Source organism: Lissotriton helveticus, chromosome 9, assembly GCF_964261635.1.
Source record: "Lissotriton helveticus chromosome 9, aLisHel1.1, whole genome shotgun sequence".
Classification (NCBI taxonomy): Eukaryota; Metazoa; Chordata; class Amphibia; order Caudata; family Salamandridae; genus Lissotriton; species Lissotriton helveticus.
Genome location: NC_136070.1, coordinates 652982658 through 653000919, shown reverse-complemented (window position 1 = coordinate 653000919; position 18262 = coordinate 652982658).

Sequence of the window (18262 nt, the reverse complement as noted above, 5' to 3'; positions counted from 1 at the left end):
ATGACTCACTACTTGTCTTGAGACCACTATTGATACTGAAACATTTTTCAAATCTAGAATAAAAATCACTAATATCTTCATCTTGTTTCTGTTTACAGGCTGAGATTGCATCCCAGTCTTCTTTTCTCGTTGTCAATAATCTGGGTAAAACTTGAATCAATAATTCTGGTAATTCTTTACATTTATCTCCAAGACCGGTACCTGGTACTCGTGCCTTGTCTTCAGCTTCTAGAGCTGTCCAATCGATCTTTTTCTCTCCCACCTCCCATTCCTTTTCCTTTAGCTTTTCATACACCCCTGCGGGTAACAGGACCTTTAACATTTTAATGATGTCTGGGTAAGTGTATTCTCCCATACGGAGCATGTCTTTTAATTCTCTATGGAACCCTGCTGGATCTTTGTCATGACAGGGAATTAATTTCTTCATTTCAAGAAGTTCCATCTTTGAAATCGGAGTGTATACAAACACTCGTTGCATTACGCCACCCGCCCCTTGGACTGGGTGGACTTCTCGTAACGGATTCTGTCTGTCTATGTAAAATGATTTACTTTCTGGGGGTGAGACATGAACAAAATGCGGGTTCAGGAACGTTCTATATTTGTGGCGCTGTTCTAGGATGACACTAATTAAATCGGTACCTAGACCTCTCCATCTATACTGGAGTAACTCGTTCAGGATATCATGCAACGGACCTGGATCAGAATGTTGACCCTCATACAGAGTAATGAGGTGCTGGATCATATACATACCCACCAGTCGTTGCTCGGCTGGGGGCAGTTTCAGAAACATTTGTGCCACTATTTCGTCTGGAAAAGTGGTAGAATCAGTAATCCATCGGACTGCTGATCGGGCTAGTTCTTGTTCATGCATGGTACTTAACTCACTGTAACCGACTCGTGATTTCAGAATGTGATCGGTAGCTTGAAGTACTTGTTCTAGAGAACCTTGTTCTGGTGCTGGATGATGAAAAATAGACTTGTGTTCTAGACGTAAATGGCGATCTGGAAATCTAGATTTTCCTACATACGCTATTCTGGCGGAATTCTCGTCTTCCTCTTCAGGATCAGAGATACTTTCTTTCTCGCTTACTTGTGCTGCTTTACGCTGTTCGTGTAACCTTATTATTTCTTTACGAATTTTCTTGTACATACTCTCCATGGCACCGACGGTCTTGTGCTTACCCTCGGCTATATTATCACTCCACCTTGTCAGGATTCTCATTTCGGCGGGATCTTTAGACGGGTAGTCTTGTTCTCTTATTAGACAATTGATCAGGAACTTTAATATCATGAGCTGAATCTCGGCTTTCCTTTGAGACATAATCTCGCCAATACTTTCTGGATCATCCCCTGTACGGATGAAACGATATATTCTGTCTAGATCTTCTTTCATATTCGGCAAGGTGACTAGATACTCGGTCACCCTCCTTACACGTACGGAATATAAAACCATATTATACTCGCCTGGGACTGGATCATAGACACATTCGTTAAGGGTTTGCCTGATTTCTGTAACAGACTGATGTTTAGGCGTGCGTTGTAACGCTTGAGCATGTAATTCGAGTAATGTTAAACGCTTGTGTGACGGCGGGGTTTGAGGAAGACCTCCTCCTGCGGCCCCTAAACTGGAGTCGTCTACTGAGGCTCTACGTCCTGGCAGAGTGGGAAATGGAAATGCAGGCTGGACTTGTATGACGGGCTGGACCGGGGGTACCGTAACAGGTACTCCGGTGTCTGGAGAAGCGGGAAGTGCCTGATTTACAGGGACTGGCGGAGCGCGAACAGGATTTGCATATTCTGGGACTGTGTCGTCCAAATAGGACGAAATAAAAATATCAGCTGCGGTCGGTTTGTGACGTAGCTTGGTCGGAATTAATGGTGGCGGGAAATTACTGGATGCCTCTGGGGTCGCTTTTGGCACACCTTCGGCAAGAAGAGGATACATACCCTTAATGAGGGCATGCCTCTGTCTGTCTGACTGTTCGGCTTTGACTTGTTCACCTATCTCGATTAATTCTCTTTCTTGGGCTCGTTCCTGGGATTCTCTACTTAACTCTGACTTTCTGACTTCCTTTTCGGTTCTTTTATGAGCTTCTTTACGCCATAACTCGATGGCATCTTTCTGTGACTGTCTGGCTTTCTTTTTCCATAATGCTTCTTCTACTCGCATGATACATTCGGCATCCCATGTACCTGATACGGGCCATCTATACTTTTCTTCTAACTGTTTGGTATACTCTACCCATAAATCTAGATACATTATGGCGCTTATGCCATGTTTCTGATACATAAAGTGACCTGGACTGTCCCTAGGCGGGACAGGAACTGCTTCCTCTAACAGACCCTTTCTAGTTTTTATCTGACGTAACTTGGAAAAGAGCGGCATGACTGAACTGTAATCTGGACACAATACAATACACAATGAAAACACAAAATCACGTCGCACTCATACCACAACATTAAAATACATGAAGAACATTATAAATAAATACTGAGAACAGAAACAGAACAGAATTTCTCGAGAACGGAACAGACTAGAGTTACTGGATGCACTGCTGTAACAGTACGGAACATACCGGTCCCATAAAGGGACGCATCAAGACCCGTATCCACCTAGGTGAACACTTCGTTTGTGAGTCTGGGCACCACCAACCCACGGACCAGGAGTCAATTTAGATTGGTCCTGTCTAGATACTACCCCAGCAATGGTACTCACCGGGCAGCACGGAACGGAAGGCCTCGGACTGGACTGGACGACGGACGACGAACTTCGGACTTCAGTTACAGGTGGGCCTCCGGATACCTCGGACCTTGGACTCTCGGCTTGGGCTCTGGTCGGGACTCGCCGCGTTCCTCCACCGTCTCGTTCGGATGCTGGACCGCCTCCTCCGTCTCCTCCGTGGGCCTGAGGGATACTTGAGCAGAAATATCTGCCAGTGCACGGTATGGTTCCGTCACGACTGCAGAGGGTCAGGGGGTCGGCGTGGCTTCACCGACGCGTGGGGAAAGGGCAAGTCCCTGTTCGGGCACCATTATGTGGTAAATAAATAAATAATACCCTATTTTTGACTAAGCATATAGTATAACAGATAGCTCAATAAATAAGAGTCAAGATTCGAGGTAGTAGGAGTTTCTGCAGGTTTATTACAGCATAAGGACAGGATCAGGACAACCTGCATAGGATGACCCAGCAGCTGCTGGGGCTTGGTCTGGGATGAGCGCGCTAACTTTTAATAACAATACATTGACTTATATACATAGCGCAAACACATAGCATTACATTGCAGTAGGCGTAGCAGTGGGTGGAGCAGAAGGCGTGACGCGTAGCAGTCGCGAGAGATAACAGTAAAGGTAGGTGTAACTGGGCGTGTACATAGACATGTGGTGCAAACGTAACAGAATATGTCATGAATGGGCGGAAACATAGGAGGGGGCTACCTAAGGAGCCGGGACCTCTAACCTAATGGTGCGCGAAAACTGGCAATGACGTGTTACTAGGAGAAGCTGGGGGCTACGAACTCTGTGCTAGGAGCAGAGACTAGAGTCTGGAGGGTCGGAGCGACATGTACCTAAACCCTATCTGGTATCTGATGTTTAGGGAACATGTTGATATAAACTAGGAGTCATGAGGGGAAAAGCTAACTTGACTCTAAGACTGGACCATGCATTATTCTACATGTAGTGCGTGATGAAGAATACTAAATGACCATTAAATACAGTATCTCTCTAACATGGAGACGAGAAGGCTAGACAATGACGGAAACTATTGATGCAGTTCAGTAGCTCAGGAATGCAGAAGAGGAGGACTGAACTGATAACTGGAACTATAACATACTTTTGGCAGACTCAGAGGCAGAGCCAAGCTGCACCGGGCACTGCGAGGCAGGAAGTAAGTGAAGGGTCGAGGATACAGGTGGGGGCTGTATCGCTCCTCAGCGAGGCTTTCAGGAGACAGGAGCTGAATCTGATGTCCGGGCCCTTTTGAGGCCTGGAAACGGGGACTTTATTATGGAATAACGTGCATACTGAGAAACGTGGCAACATAACTTTACATAGGCCTGATATTCGTAGTATTCACGAGGACTGGAAAATGACATACCAGAGGTGGACACAACCGTAATTGCGTCATTAATCGGACATGGGGAATAACATATGCATATTGGTCATGCACACATAACATATGATGGATGAGGCGTAGGGACACAGAACATGGCAAAATTTACTTTTCCACAGGTGGACAACCTTGGAGCGTGAATCTATATGCGGCAGTCCAGCCGCAGAGTATGCACCACCCCGTTAACGTGGGGGTCACGGCAGTGAAGTAGCAGCCGTACATGGAATCGAGGACGGGCCCACTTGTGGAGTCCATACAGGACTTGATTGTGTGCTTTCCGTACTACACTTCCCAGAAGTCTCACTGGAGCCTCCCATCAACGGGCGAGTTATATAATTGGAGAAGTGTAGCGGGTGCGCACACCGCTTCCGTTAAAGCCCCTGAAGAGAAGCAGATGGAGCTTCGAAACGCGTCGGGCAGATCCATTACGGAGCGGCGTCTACAAGCGGATCCCCGTCCTCACCTACACATAAATAAAGCTGCTGCTCGCGTGCTACTCACATGGTGGACAACCTTGGAGCGTGAATCTATATGCGGCAGTCCAGCCGCAGAGTATGCACCACCCCGTTAACGTGGGGGTCACGGCAGTGAAGTAGCAGCCGTACATGGAATCGAGGACGTCCCACTTGTGGAGTCCATACAGGACTTGATTGTGTGCTTTCCGTACTACACTTCCCAGAAGTCTCACTGGAGCCTCCCATCAACGGGCGAGTTATATAATTGGAGAAGTGTAGCGGGTGCGCACACCGCTTCCGTTAAAGCCCCTGAAGAGAAGCAGATGGAGCTTCGAAACGCGTCGGGCAGATCCATTACGGAGCGGCGTCTACAAGCGGATCCCCGTCCTCACCTACACATAAATAAAGCTGCTGCTCGCGTGCTACTCACATGGTGGACAACCTTGGAGCGTGAATATATATATATATATATATATATATATATATATATATATATATATTACCTACTGGCGGTCGCCAGTAGGTATATATAGTTAGGAGTTTTTTCTCTATGGGTTTTTTGAAAATTCTATGTCTAATAACTTTGGCGTTTGTGGACGGAATTGGCTGAAATTTTCTGGAAAATGGCACATTTTGTTTCTGAGCAGCCCCTGAAAATTGGGGGGGGGGTTCGTCCAGGGGGGGTCGAGAAAAAAGGGGGGTCCCAAAACGTGTTTTTAACATTGAGTTTTCCATAGGGCGGTTGGCCTCACTTTTAGCCCGAACGGCTGAATGGATTTGCACGAAACTTGGCAAAATTGTAGGGACTGGTAGCCCGATGTGCCTTTTGTAGGTCTCAATATATGTGCTACAGTGGATTTTGAGAAATTAACGTTTAAAAAAAGATATATATCTGTAACAGCGGACCGGGCAGCGCTCCAGGACGCGTACTTTTCGCGCAACGGAGCTTTGTGAAGCGAAGCTGATTGGTTCTCCGGCGTCTGTCAACATTCCAAACAGTCCGTAGCGGCCGCCATCTTGTCTCTCGGTAGGATCGAGAGACAAGAGGAGGCCAAAGCGAAGGGGCAAATGACCATAAGGGGGAATAGTAGATCCTCGCTGACCCCCTAGGTTTGATGTGGAGGTTTTAAAAGGGCCCCGCGGGGCAAAAAAAAAAAAAAATAATAATAATCGAACGGCTGAATGGATTTGCACGAAACTTGGCAAAATTGTAGGGACTGGTAGCCCGATGTGCCTTTGCTAGGTCTCAATATATGTGCTTCAGTGGATTTTGAGAAATTAACGTTCAAAAAAAGATATATATCTGTAACAGCGCACCGCTTCGCGTACTTTTCGCGTTACGGAGCTTTGCGAAGCGAAGCTGATTGGCTCTCCGGTGTCTGTAAACATTCCAAACAGTACGTAGCGGCCGCCATCTTGTCTCTCGGTAGGATCGAGAGACAAGAGGAGGCCAAAGCGAAGGGGCAAATGACCATAAGGGGGCATAGTAGATCCTCGCTGACCCCCTAGGTTTGATGTGGAGGTTTTAAAAGGGCCCCGCGGGGCAAAAAAAAAAAATAATAATAATAATCGAACGGCTGAATGGATTTGCATGAAACTTGGTAAAATATTAGGGACTGGTAGCCCGATGTGCCTTTGCTAGGTCTCAATATATGTGCTTCAGTGCATTTTGAGAAATTAACGTTCAAAAACAAGATATATATCTGTAACAGCGCTCCGCTTCGCGGAGATAAAATTATATCTGTATTACCTAGCTGTTGCTAACACCAGTTAGCGACGGCTAGTAGGAGATAGCGACCATCTTGGGCCCCACTTTGCATGTGAGTGATATTTATCACTAATGACATGCAAAGTGGGCATGCCAAGATGTTAGCGACTGGAAACAGTCGCTAACATCGCTATCTCCTATTATCAACTTTTGGAAATATTCGAGATAAGCGCGAATATCTCCAAAAAGTAACAGCTGCCCTGAGCAGTTCTTAGCCATGTTATCCAATGGGAGGTGGATAACATGGCTAAGAGCATTAGCTCGGTAATGCATGAATATCGCTGAGTTTTCAGCAATATTAATGCATTGCGGTCGTTTTTTATCGTATTTGCGATAAACCTTGATAATAGCAAGGTTTATCTGCGATAATTTCTGACGGTAAAAAAATCTTTGCAATGCATCGTTAGGGATAAATATCGCTTAACTTTGGTAATATGCCCCAACGTCTGTTAACGTTCGATTCGAAGGAAATCAGGAAGTGTTGAAAAACATTGTCTGCGCCATCTTGTCTTTTTTCAAATGCCACACTTTTGTCGTGCACGGCAGCCATTTTAGATGCCTTGACCAGACCCACTCTGTGCACGCTGTCGATCCTTAGCATGGCTCCCCACCCTCGCAAGCATCTCACCCAGGCAGTGGTCACCCCCGCTCTCTGTCTTATGCATGGGTAATAAACCTCCCCCCATCTGCGCTGCTCTTCCCTGAGATTCACACCCTGTGCCCGCCCGACACCTCCCTTTCGCCCTATTCACTACCGCACCCTCTGACACTTCTTTTCCTCTGTGTCCGATTGTCCAGGCCGGTCCTAGGCTATCAGCTAGCCCTGCAGATGTAGTTTATGGCCACAGCTGTAAAGAATCACCCCTCTTCAAAGGAGTTATAGTAGATCAAGGCCCACACTCGATGAGATCCGTCACAGCAGAAGCGTTGCTATTATCTGAAAACCATCCTGTATTGTGATTGGGGAGGGGACCGAGCGTGAAGCGGAAGATTCCAGGGATGACTCTTTGTACATCAAAGTTTTTACAATTATGTGTCACATTAAAAATATATAGCACTCCGACAAAGTAGTAAGATTATAAAACTTTAATAATTTATAAATATATACAAGAAAACAAAAATAGTAATAACATATAAACATTTTTAGGGAAAAACAACGAAGTAGCGGTCGGCTGTGCGAATAGTCCCAACGCAGCACAACGTCCAGATTTCCGGCGTGGGGCGTCGCGGGGGGTGGGTCATCAGTAGCAAACTGTTGTGCGAATAGTTCCAAGGCAGCAGAACGCGCCGAAATCTAGATGACACGAAAGTGATGTCTAGTAAGTTGCCACCCAGCAAATAACGGCGTGGGGCGTCGCGGGGGTGGGTCATCAGTAGCAAACTGTTGTGCGAATAGTTCCAAGGCAGCAGAACGATGGCACCAAGGTGATGTCCAGTAAGTTGCCGCACTGGTTTTGGTATCCTACAATGCTGCTCCGAATAACGGCGTGGGGCGCCCCGGGGGAGGCGGCGTGAACGGGCCTCTCCAGGTGGAGTGTCATCTGTTGTAGTGGGGCGCCCCTTTACCGTTTCAGTTGCCATTCCGTCCGTTTTTGGTCCACTGTGTCAAAAGCCGCAATTCAGCTGAGTTGCGCCCACTCTTGCGGTGCAGCGATAGGCGGCTGTCACAGGACTCTCAAAATGGCGGCAGGCTCTTTCCTTTTTGGGCCTGGTCCACTGAAATGGCCCTGGGACACCTTGGAAATCGGACGCTTGTCTGCTAGGTCTTGGACCCCATTCTCGAAAGCGTCCCCTCCGCCTTGAGAATTCATCAAAAGTTTTGGGGGCCCCGACTCCTGCAGGCTTCTGGTGGGGAGCGGCTGCCATGATTGCTCGCGGAATGACCACGACGGAGCTACGAGATGGTGGTGCTCTCATGCTGACGCCAGTTTAGTCTGAAACATCCAGAAACAAGGTGGGGCTTTCATCGTTTGGGAAAAAAAAAGTTTTCATCCAATGAAAAGTGTTGTTTTTAGGTCATATGATCAAGCCTTCCATCATTAGGAAACCAAAAGTAAAATGAACCAATGAAAAGTTTTATAAACAAGTCACATGACCTGTTATGCGGCATAGGGTATAAAATGCGTAGAAAATACGTTGGCACGTGAGGCGGCGTCAGTAGCGGACCGATGTGCGAATAGGCCGAAGGCAATACAACGCGCCAAGATCCGGATGGCACCGAGGTGGTGTCCAGCAAGTTGCAGCACTGGTGTGGCCATCCTACAATGCTGAAAGTCGGCGTGGGGCGCCCCGTTGGCCTGTGAGTTTGCGTCAGTAGCGGACCGATGTGCGAATAGGCCGAAGGCAGCACAACGCGCCAAGATCCGGATGGCACCGAGGTGGTGTCTAGTAAGTTGCCGCACTGGTGTGGCCATCCAACAATGCTGAAAGTCGGCGTGGGGTGCCCCGTTGGCGTGTGAGATGGCGTCAGTAGCGGACCGATGTGCGAATAGGCCGAAGGCAGCACAACGCGCCAAGATCCGGATGGCACCGAGGTGGTGTCTAGTAAGTTGTCGCACTTCTGTGGCCATCCTACAATGTTGAAAGTCGGCGTGGGGCGCCCCGTTGGCCTGTGAGATGGCGTTAGTAGCGGACCGATGTGCGAATGGGGCCAAAGGCAGCGCAACAATATTTTCTGACTGACACCACAAGGCGCTGAGATGCCAAGATCCGGATGGCACCGAGGTGATGTCTAAGTTGCGGACTGATGTGCGAATGGGGCCAAAGGCAGCGTAACAATATTTTTTGTATGGAAGATACCACTAGGCGTTGAGATGCCAAGATTCGGATGGCACCGAGGTGATGTCTAGCAAGTTGCTGTACTGGTGTGGTCATCCTACAATGCTGAAACTCGGCGTGGGTCGCCCCATTAGCCTGTGAGATGGCGTCAGTAGCGGACCGATGTGCGAATAGGCCGAAGGCAGCACAACGCGCCAAGATCCGGATGTCACCGTGGTGGTTTCATAGTTGAGAGGCACTTCATCTGCAGTGGGGCGCCGAGATCCGGATGGCACCGAGGTGATGTCTAGCAAGTTGCTGTACTGGTGTGGTCATTCTACAATGCTGAAAGTCGGCGTGGGGTGCCCCATTAGCCTGTGAGATGGCGTCAGTAGCGGACTGATGTGCGAATGGGGCCAAAGGCAGCGCAACAATATTTTCTGAAGAGAAGACACCAAAAGGTGCTGACATTCCAAGATCCGGATGGCACCGAGGTGGTGTCGAGCAAGCTATGCAGTTGAGTTGTGTGCGCACTTGCGGCGAATAGGTCGAAGGCAGCATAACAATGTTTTTTGAATAGAAGACACCACAAGGCGTTGAGATTCGGTTACCACCGAGGTGATGTCTAGCAAGTTGCCGCACTGGTGTGGCCATCCTACAATACTGCTCCGAATAACGGCGTGGGGTGCCCGAAGGGGGGGGGAGCCGGCGTGAATGGGCCTTCCTAGGTGGAGGCTCGTCTGCTGTAGTGGGGCGCCCCTTTACCGTTTCAGTTGCCATTCAGCTGAGTTTCGGCTGCTCTTGATGCTACAGCGACAGGCGGCTGCAAGAGGACTCTCAAAATGGCGGCCTGTTCTTTGGATTTGGGCCTGGTCCACTAAAATGGCCCTGGGACACCTTAGAACTCGGACGCTCGATTTTTTTTTCCTTTCCTGTACATGCAAAAAAAGGTAAATGCCCGGTACGTTACACGCTTCATCTGCCACGATGAACTCTCCAGAGGAACCGAAAAAAAATATAGTTGTGGTAACTATACCATGCATCGTCATATGGAGAGGTGGCACCAATTAATTATAGTGCTGCATAAAAGAGAGATTTGGAGGAGAACCCCTGACCTGCTAGTACATTCATCAAAGAAGTGGCACTGAGAGCTTCAGAGGCAAGGGAAACGGTCCCAAATATTTAGAAGAACTTTGGAAAGATTAAAATGACATGTTTAGATTGTGGCAAATTAATTTCATGTGGACAGATGAGTGTTACTCTAATAAATACAGCATATGAACATCATCATAGTCGATGGTTGGTAGAGACATTTTGACTATATCCTGGACCTGCCCGTCCTCGCCCAAAATGGCGCCGGAATAAATGGGACTCGTAACTCCTTGTTGTGTACTGGTTGCAGAACCTTGAAATCACGAGATACGTATGCAGTTTTGAAGTACATGGCGGGCGGGGACGAGAATTGATTGACTATTTCGACATCCCTATTGATATTAAGTTCTGATGTGTTATTGATTACTGTACTGTTGAAAGTTCGAATTAACGTCACCCATGGTACTTGCCCGCAAATGTATATCTAGATAATTTTATTGTAACTGGCCCTGTCGTATTTTAATTATAAAATGTACGTCCACCGATTCCGTAACTGTTAGACACCTTAGTTCTTGCAACCTAATGGCCCGCCCGTTACGTTCCTCTACAGTGTAAATGTCTATTCATCATATACGATTACAGTTTGCTCTGTGGCAGGCCCACGTGGTTATAGGCTCGTATTTGTATAATGACATTTTCACAATAAAGGTTTTTAAAAGAAAACATGGTAGTAGTATATACATTGGTAAAGTTTTTAATAATAGTGACTGTTTTAGAATCATTAAAAGGCAAATGAAATAAAGCAGACCAATTACATGAAGGGTAAAAGGTATAATACGAAGGAACGCAGTAAAGATAAATGGTCAAGGGCTGTTGTGTTTTCTATTCCTGCAACATAAAGTGATCGATAAGAATCTCATATTCAGGCGTATTGGCGACTAAGACAGCAGGTCGACCCTCTTTTGCTCAACGGCTCCGTCATGGGACGAAGAAACGCTCTTTTTCTCGAAAAAAGAATATATTTTACTTGCAGGACAGTTGTAAAATTTCCGGGAAAGTACATTAGCCTGGAACATTATAACATATATTTAAGAAAAAATAATGTTCGGAAGTAATGAAAAGCGTAATTTTTAGGTCATATGACCAAGCCTTTCATCATTACAATAAGAAAAGTAAAATTAACCAATGAAAAGTTTTATTAACAAGTCACATGACTTGTTATGCTTACGTTACGCGCTGCGCGCCCCGGATGACTTCCGGATGCGCTAACGCGGCGCGTCATATGACGCATTATGCGACAACGCAGGTACAGAATATAGTCAAAATGTCTCCACCAACCAGCGGTCGGAACACAACCCCTTTCAGCAGGCTAAATAGTTCTGTTAAATGGCAACAGAAGGGACAGGCAACAAGAACCATCAGTCAAAGAGGGGAGGGCTAGTTCTTCTCTACCGGGTTACATTGGGGCGCTACCGGAACTGATCGAATTGGTAGTCTACAGTGTTTCTGGATGTTTCAGACTGAAGCTGGGGTTAGCATGAGAGCAGCACCATTTCGTAGCTCCGTCGTGGTCATTCCGCAACCAATCATGGCAGCCGTTCTTTATCGTTATTTTGGGCGGGGTGGGTGGCGGAGCCGAGCTGTTTTGCAGCCATCATTGTGTGGAGTTCAGTTCATCTCACTAGTTTTGTATTTGTCATGAGGGGTTGTTCCTAATGTTTCTATTTTAGCGAGGTCAAAAAGAGATCCCATTAGTGGCCTACTGATTTTGCTCGATTCCTTTTCTTTTTTTTTACACGATTTTTCGTTATCTGCAAAGACTAAACAGAGTATTGCGACTCTGTGTTTGTTTGTAAATAGAGAATGAACCAAAGAGAACTTATTCTAAAACAGTAAATACTTGGATAACAATCAATCAAATGGAGAGAGAAGCAGGCACGACGGATTACAACGGGGGCAAACGCCTGCGTTAACTACCTTTCACTATCTGCAAAGAGAGAGTACTCCTAATAGAAATGAGGGGGGGGGGGCACCATTCAAAGCAGATCAGTGTGCATAAACACGAAAATGTTTTCACTTACCACGTACTTGACATTCGACAGCTTATGATATTTGCTATTAAAAAAACATTGAAATTCACTGAAAAAACCATAGGTTATAGACCATATATAGTTAGGAATTAGCATTTACAAAACCTTGAAAATTCACTGAAAAAACCATAGGTTATAGACCATATATAGTTAGGAATTAGCATTTAAAAAACCTTATTTTACTCACACAAAACCATTGAAATTCCATATATAGTTAGTTGCACTAACTATGTATCGCGCACCCGCAATCCACTGCTGATCATGTCACATATTACATCATTCATGACATGGTCAGTGACATCACTGATGACATCACTGATGACATCTCAAATGACATCACTGATGACATCACTGATGACATCTCATTTGACATCATTCTTGTGCTAATACGATAAACCTCTTCAGACTCTAATATAACCTTAGATACACTCAGTGTATACAGACACTCACACACTGCCACTCATCCATGGAGTTACTCACACACCCAGTCAGTCATGCAAAGAAACAATCTCACCTCCATTTCTTCAACTATACAGTTAAACACACCTTACTTATTGAAACATATACTAACACATATTTACTCTCTTATACAATCCCTGATACAAGTTCACAATGATCGATACAACCACTCACTCATTCAGTGGCTCTCATGCACAGTTATTTATATATGCCAACTCTCACATGTACTGTGTTTTACATATGTACTTACTATGACATGTAGCATTGAGATATCCATTCACTCATCAATACACTCATGCACACAGTCAACTGCCCATGTAGCTGTTTCCACATGCACTCTTGAACTCATACACCTAGTGAATAAACTGCTCACACATCTATGCATAGAGTCACACACCTTCCAGCCACCCCCACACAAACTCAATCTCCCATAGAAATACTTGGGCAACCAATTAATAACACATATAGCCTCTCGTATAGCTAATGATCAACACATGCAGCAGTTTACAGAACAACAGACATAATGATGCACAAATTAAGACAGTTTAGTCACTAACCCATGCATTCAGTGAGACACATTTAATCACTCACTCATACAGTCAGTCATGCACCTACTAAATCCTTCATCCAGACACTTATACATCCACTCAAGACATATTTTAACTTTACAGAAAAATACAGTCACTGGATGTTGTCATTAGTGATGTCATCAGTGATGTCATTTGTGATGTCATCAGTGATGTCATCAGTGATGTCACTGACCATGTCATGAATGATGTAATATGTGACATGATCAGCAGTGGATTGCGGGTGCGCGATATATAGTTAGTGCAACTAACTATATATGGAATTTCAATGGTTTTGTGTGAGTAAAATAAGGTTTTTTAAATGCTAATTCCTAACTATATATGGTCTATAACCTATGGTTTTTTCAGTGAATTTTCAAGGTTTTGTAAATGCTAATTCCTAACTATATATGGTCTATAACCTATGGTTTTTTCAGTGAATATATATATATATATATATAAATATATATATATATATATATATATATATATATATATATATATATATATATATATATATATATTCACTGAAAAAACCATAGGTTATAGACCATATATAGTTAGGAATTTGCATTTACAAAACCTTGAAAATTCACTGAAAAAACCATAGGTTAGAGACCATATATAGTTAGCTGGACATTTTATTGACATAAAACCAATGAAATTCCATATATAGTTAGTTGCACTAACTATATATCGCGCACCCGCAATCCACTGCTGATGATGTCACATATTACATCATTCATGACATGGTCAGTGACATCACTGATGACATCACTGATGACATCTCAAATGACATCACTGATGACATCACTGATGACATCTCAAATGACATCACTGATGACATCATCTAGTGTCTGTGTGTTTTTGTAAAGTTTAAATATGTTTTACATATTGAAGAATGAGTGGATGTATGGAAGACTGAGTGTGTGTGTGGCTGGCTGGGAGGTGTGTGACTATGTGCATATCAATGTGTACTTGAATCAGTGATTGTATAAGAGAGTAAGTATGTGTTAGTATATGTGTGAAAAGTATGGTGTTCTGTGTTTAACTGTATAGATGAGGAAATCGAAGTGTGATTGATTCTTCACAGGACTGACTAGGTGTATGAGTGCATATGATAGTGTTGTAATAATGAGTGACTGTATGTATGAGTGATTGTATGGGTGAATGAGTGAATGTGTGTGTAGACGTAGGAATCAGTGAGTGCGTATGTAGTAACTGGTATTGGTGTGTCATGATGTCATCAGTGATGTCATTTGAGATGTCATCAGTGATGTCATTTGAGATGTCATCAGTGATGTCATCAGTGATGTCACTGAAGTATGGTGTTCTGTGTTTAACTGTATAGATGAGGAAATGGAAGTGTGATTGATTCTTTACAGGACTGACTAGGTGTGTGAGTAACTCCATGGATGAGTGGCAGTGTGTGAGTGTCTGCATAGGTGTATGAGTGCATATGATAGTGTTGTAATAATGAGTGACTGTATGTATGAGTGATTGTATGGGTGAATGAGTGAATGTGTGTGTAGACGTAGGAATCAGTGAGTGCGTATGTAGTAACTGGTATTGGTGTGTCATGATGTCATCAGTGATGTCATTTGAGATGTCATTTGAGATGTCATCAGTGATGTCATCAGTGATGTCACTGACCATGTCATGAATGATGTAATATGTGACATCATCAGCAGTGGATTGCGGGTGCGCGATATATAGTTAGTGCAACTAACTATATATGGAATTTCATTGGTTTTATGTCAATAAAATGTCCAGCTAACTATATATGGTCTCTAACCTATGGTTTTTTCAGTGAATTTTCAAGGTTTTGTAAATGCAAATTCCTAACTATATATGGTCTATAACCTATGGTTTTTTCAGTGAATTTCATTGTTTTTTTAAAAGCTAATATCTATAGCTGTAAAATATATTCTTTATTACGTGACGTATCACGTAGCCAAGTGAGACGCCTCATGACGCGTCGCATAACCGTGACGTATCGGCTCTGCAGCGCAAACAAAACCCGTAACGTAAGCGTGCCGGAGGACGCTTACAGATATATATATTTTTTTTAACCTTAATTAGACAAAATCCACACGTGCACATATCTTGAGGCCTTGCAAAGGCACATCAAACAAACAGTCCCTACAATTTTGCCAAGTTTGCTGGAAATCTATTCCCTTAATTTTTTTTTTTACTGTTTCTCTTGGTTTTCCCCTTGTTACGCTTACCGGGACACTACCCGGTACGCGAACCGGACGCTCCAAAAACACAAGATGGCGGACTCCCGTTACGCTGCCGGTTAGCTGCCCGGTTCGCGTACCGGGAAGCGCCTCTACCGCGAAAAATCGTGGGGGACTTTAATATCCCCCTCATCAATCCTAGGGGTTTACCTTGCCCCCTTTCCTTCATTTCCCCTTTCTTTTTTCACCACATCTTGTCTCTCGAACCTTCCGAGAGACAAGATGGCGGCCGCTCCGGACTGTTTACAATGTTGACAGCTACGCTGCCGGTTAGCTGCCCGGTTAGCTGCCCGGTGAGCTGCCCGGTGAGCTGCCCGGTGAGCGTACCGGGACGCGCCTCTACGGCGTAAAATCGCAAAAAAATTTTTTTTTTTATTTTGTGCCCCGCGGGGCACTTTAATATCCCCCTCATCAATCCTAGGGGGTCAGGAGTGGTCTACCTTGCCCCCTTTCCTTCATTTCCCCCTTCGTTTTTCACCACATCTTGTCTCTCGATCGTACCGAGAGACAAGATGGTGGCCGCTCCGGACTGTTTAGAATGTTGACAGACACCGGAGAGCCAATCAGCTTCGCTTCGTGAAGTTCCGTTACGCGTCAGGTACGCGAACCGGGGCGCTAACCGGAGCGCTGTCACAGATATATATATTTTTTTAAACGTTAATTTCTCAAAATCCACTGGAGCACATATATTGAGACATAGCAAAGGCACGTCGGGCAAACCATATCTACAATTTTGCCAAGTTTCATGTAAATCTATTCAGCCGTTCGAGCTAAAAGTGAGTCCAACCGCCCTATGGAAAAATGAATGGGAAAAACGCGTTTTGGGACCCCCCTTTTTTCTCGGCCCCCCCTTGACGAAACCCCCCCAAACTTTAAGGGGCTGCTCAGAAACAAAATGTGCCATTTTCCTGAAAATTTCAGCCAATTCCGTCCACAAACGCCAAAGTTATTAGACATAGAATTTTCAGAAATCCCATAGAGAAAAAATCCTAACTATATATACCCCTGGCTATCGCCAGTAGGTAATATACATATATAAACATATATAATCTGCATATCTATATAAATATAAATGCATGCATACATATACATATATGCATACATATGCATGTTATTTACATGAAAGTTTTAAAAACACTAATAAAAGCAAAGCTAAAAAGCCACCTCATTACAAACAGAATGGCTTTAACTTAAACGAGGGCGAGATCTATTGCATTTTCAATGCTTGTTTACTTTGGTTCTATCAAGAAGGCATTCAGATGTGTCACACATTTGCCATAAATTCTGAATGTTAGTACTCTAGTTGCTCATTAGATCACTGTAGTAAAGCTAGTGCTCACCAGGGAAGTCTGCTGCTAATCATGGTTTGCAGCCATTTTCCCGCATTTTTTATCCCGCGGACTTTCAGTCCGCATACCATTATCCCGCAAGGTCATTGACCTCGCATACCATTATCCCGCATTGTTTCAAAACGCATGTGCATTTATCGCGCATGCCTTTACAAAGAATTACGTTTTAAAGGCATGTATGGTAAATGCATTTGCGTTGTGAAAACCACGATGACGAGAGAGGTAAGTGGGTTTGTGTTAATTTTTTCGTGGGTTAGTGATTGTGTAGTGTAGTGTAGTGTTGTGTAGTGTAGTGTTGTGTTAGTGTAGTGTAGAGTTGTGGTGGTTGTTTAGTGTAGGGTCATGCTGGGGGTAGTGTTTTAGGGTTTAGGGTTGTGTTGTAGTGTTTGCGTAGTGTAGGGTCATGCTGGGGCTAGTGTTTTAGGGTTTAGGGTAGTGTTGTAATGTTTGCGTAGTGTAGGGTCATGCTGGGGGTAGTGTTTTAGGGTTTAGGGTTGTGTTGTAGTGTTTGCGTAGTGTAGGGTCATGCTGGGGCTAGTGTTTTAGGGTTTAGGGTAGTGTTGTATTGTTTGCGTAGTGTAGGGTCATGCTGGGCGTAGTGTTTTAGTGTTTAGGATAGTGTTGTAGTGTTTGCGTAGTGTAGGGTCATGCTGGGGGTAGTGTTTTAGGGTTTTGGGTAGTGTTGTAGTGTTTGCGTAGTGTAGGGTCATGCTGGGGTGTAGTATTTTAGGGTTTAGGGTAGTGTTGTAGTGTTTGCGTAGTGTAGGGTCATGCTGGGGGTAGTGTTTTAGTGTTTTGGGTAGTGTTGTAGTGTTTGCGTAGTGTAGGGTCATGCTGGGGTGTAGTGTTTTAGGGTTTTGGGTAGTGTTGTAGTGTTTGCGTAGTGTAGGGTCATGCTGGGGGTAGTGTTTTAGGGTTTTGGGTAGTGTTGTAGTGTTTGCGTAGTGTAGGGTCATGCTGGGGGTAGTGTTTTAGGGTTTAGGGTAGTGTTGTAGTGTTTGCGTAGTGTAGGGTCATGCTGGGCGTAGTGTTTTAGGGTTTAGGATAGTGTTGTAGTGTTTGCGTAGTGTAGGGTCATGCTGGGGGTAGTGTTTTAGGGTTTTGGGTAGTGTTGTAGTGTTTGCGTAGTGTAGGGTCATGCTGGGGTGTAGTATTTTAGGGTTTAGGGTAGTGTTGTAGTGTTTGCGTAGTGTAGGGTCATGCTGGGGCTAGTGTTTTAGGGTTTAGGGTAGTGTTGTAATGTTTGCGTAGTGTAGGGTCATGCTGGGGGTAGTGTTTTAGGGTTTTGGGTAGTGTTGTAGTGTTTGCGTAGTGTAGGGTCATGCTGGGGTGTAGTGTTTTAGGGTTTTGGGTAGTGTTGTAGTGTTTGCGT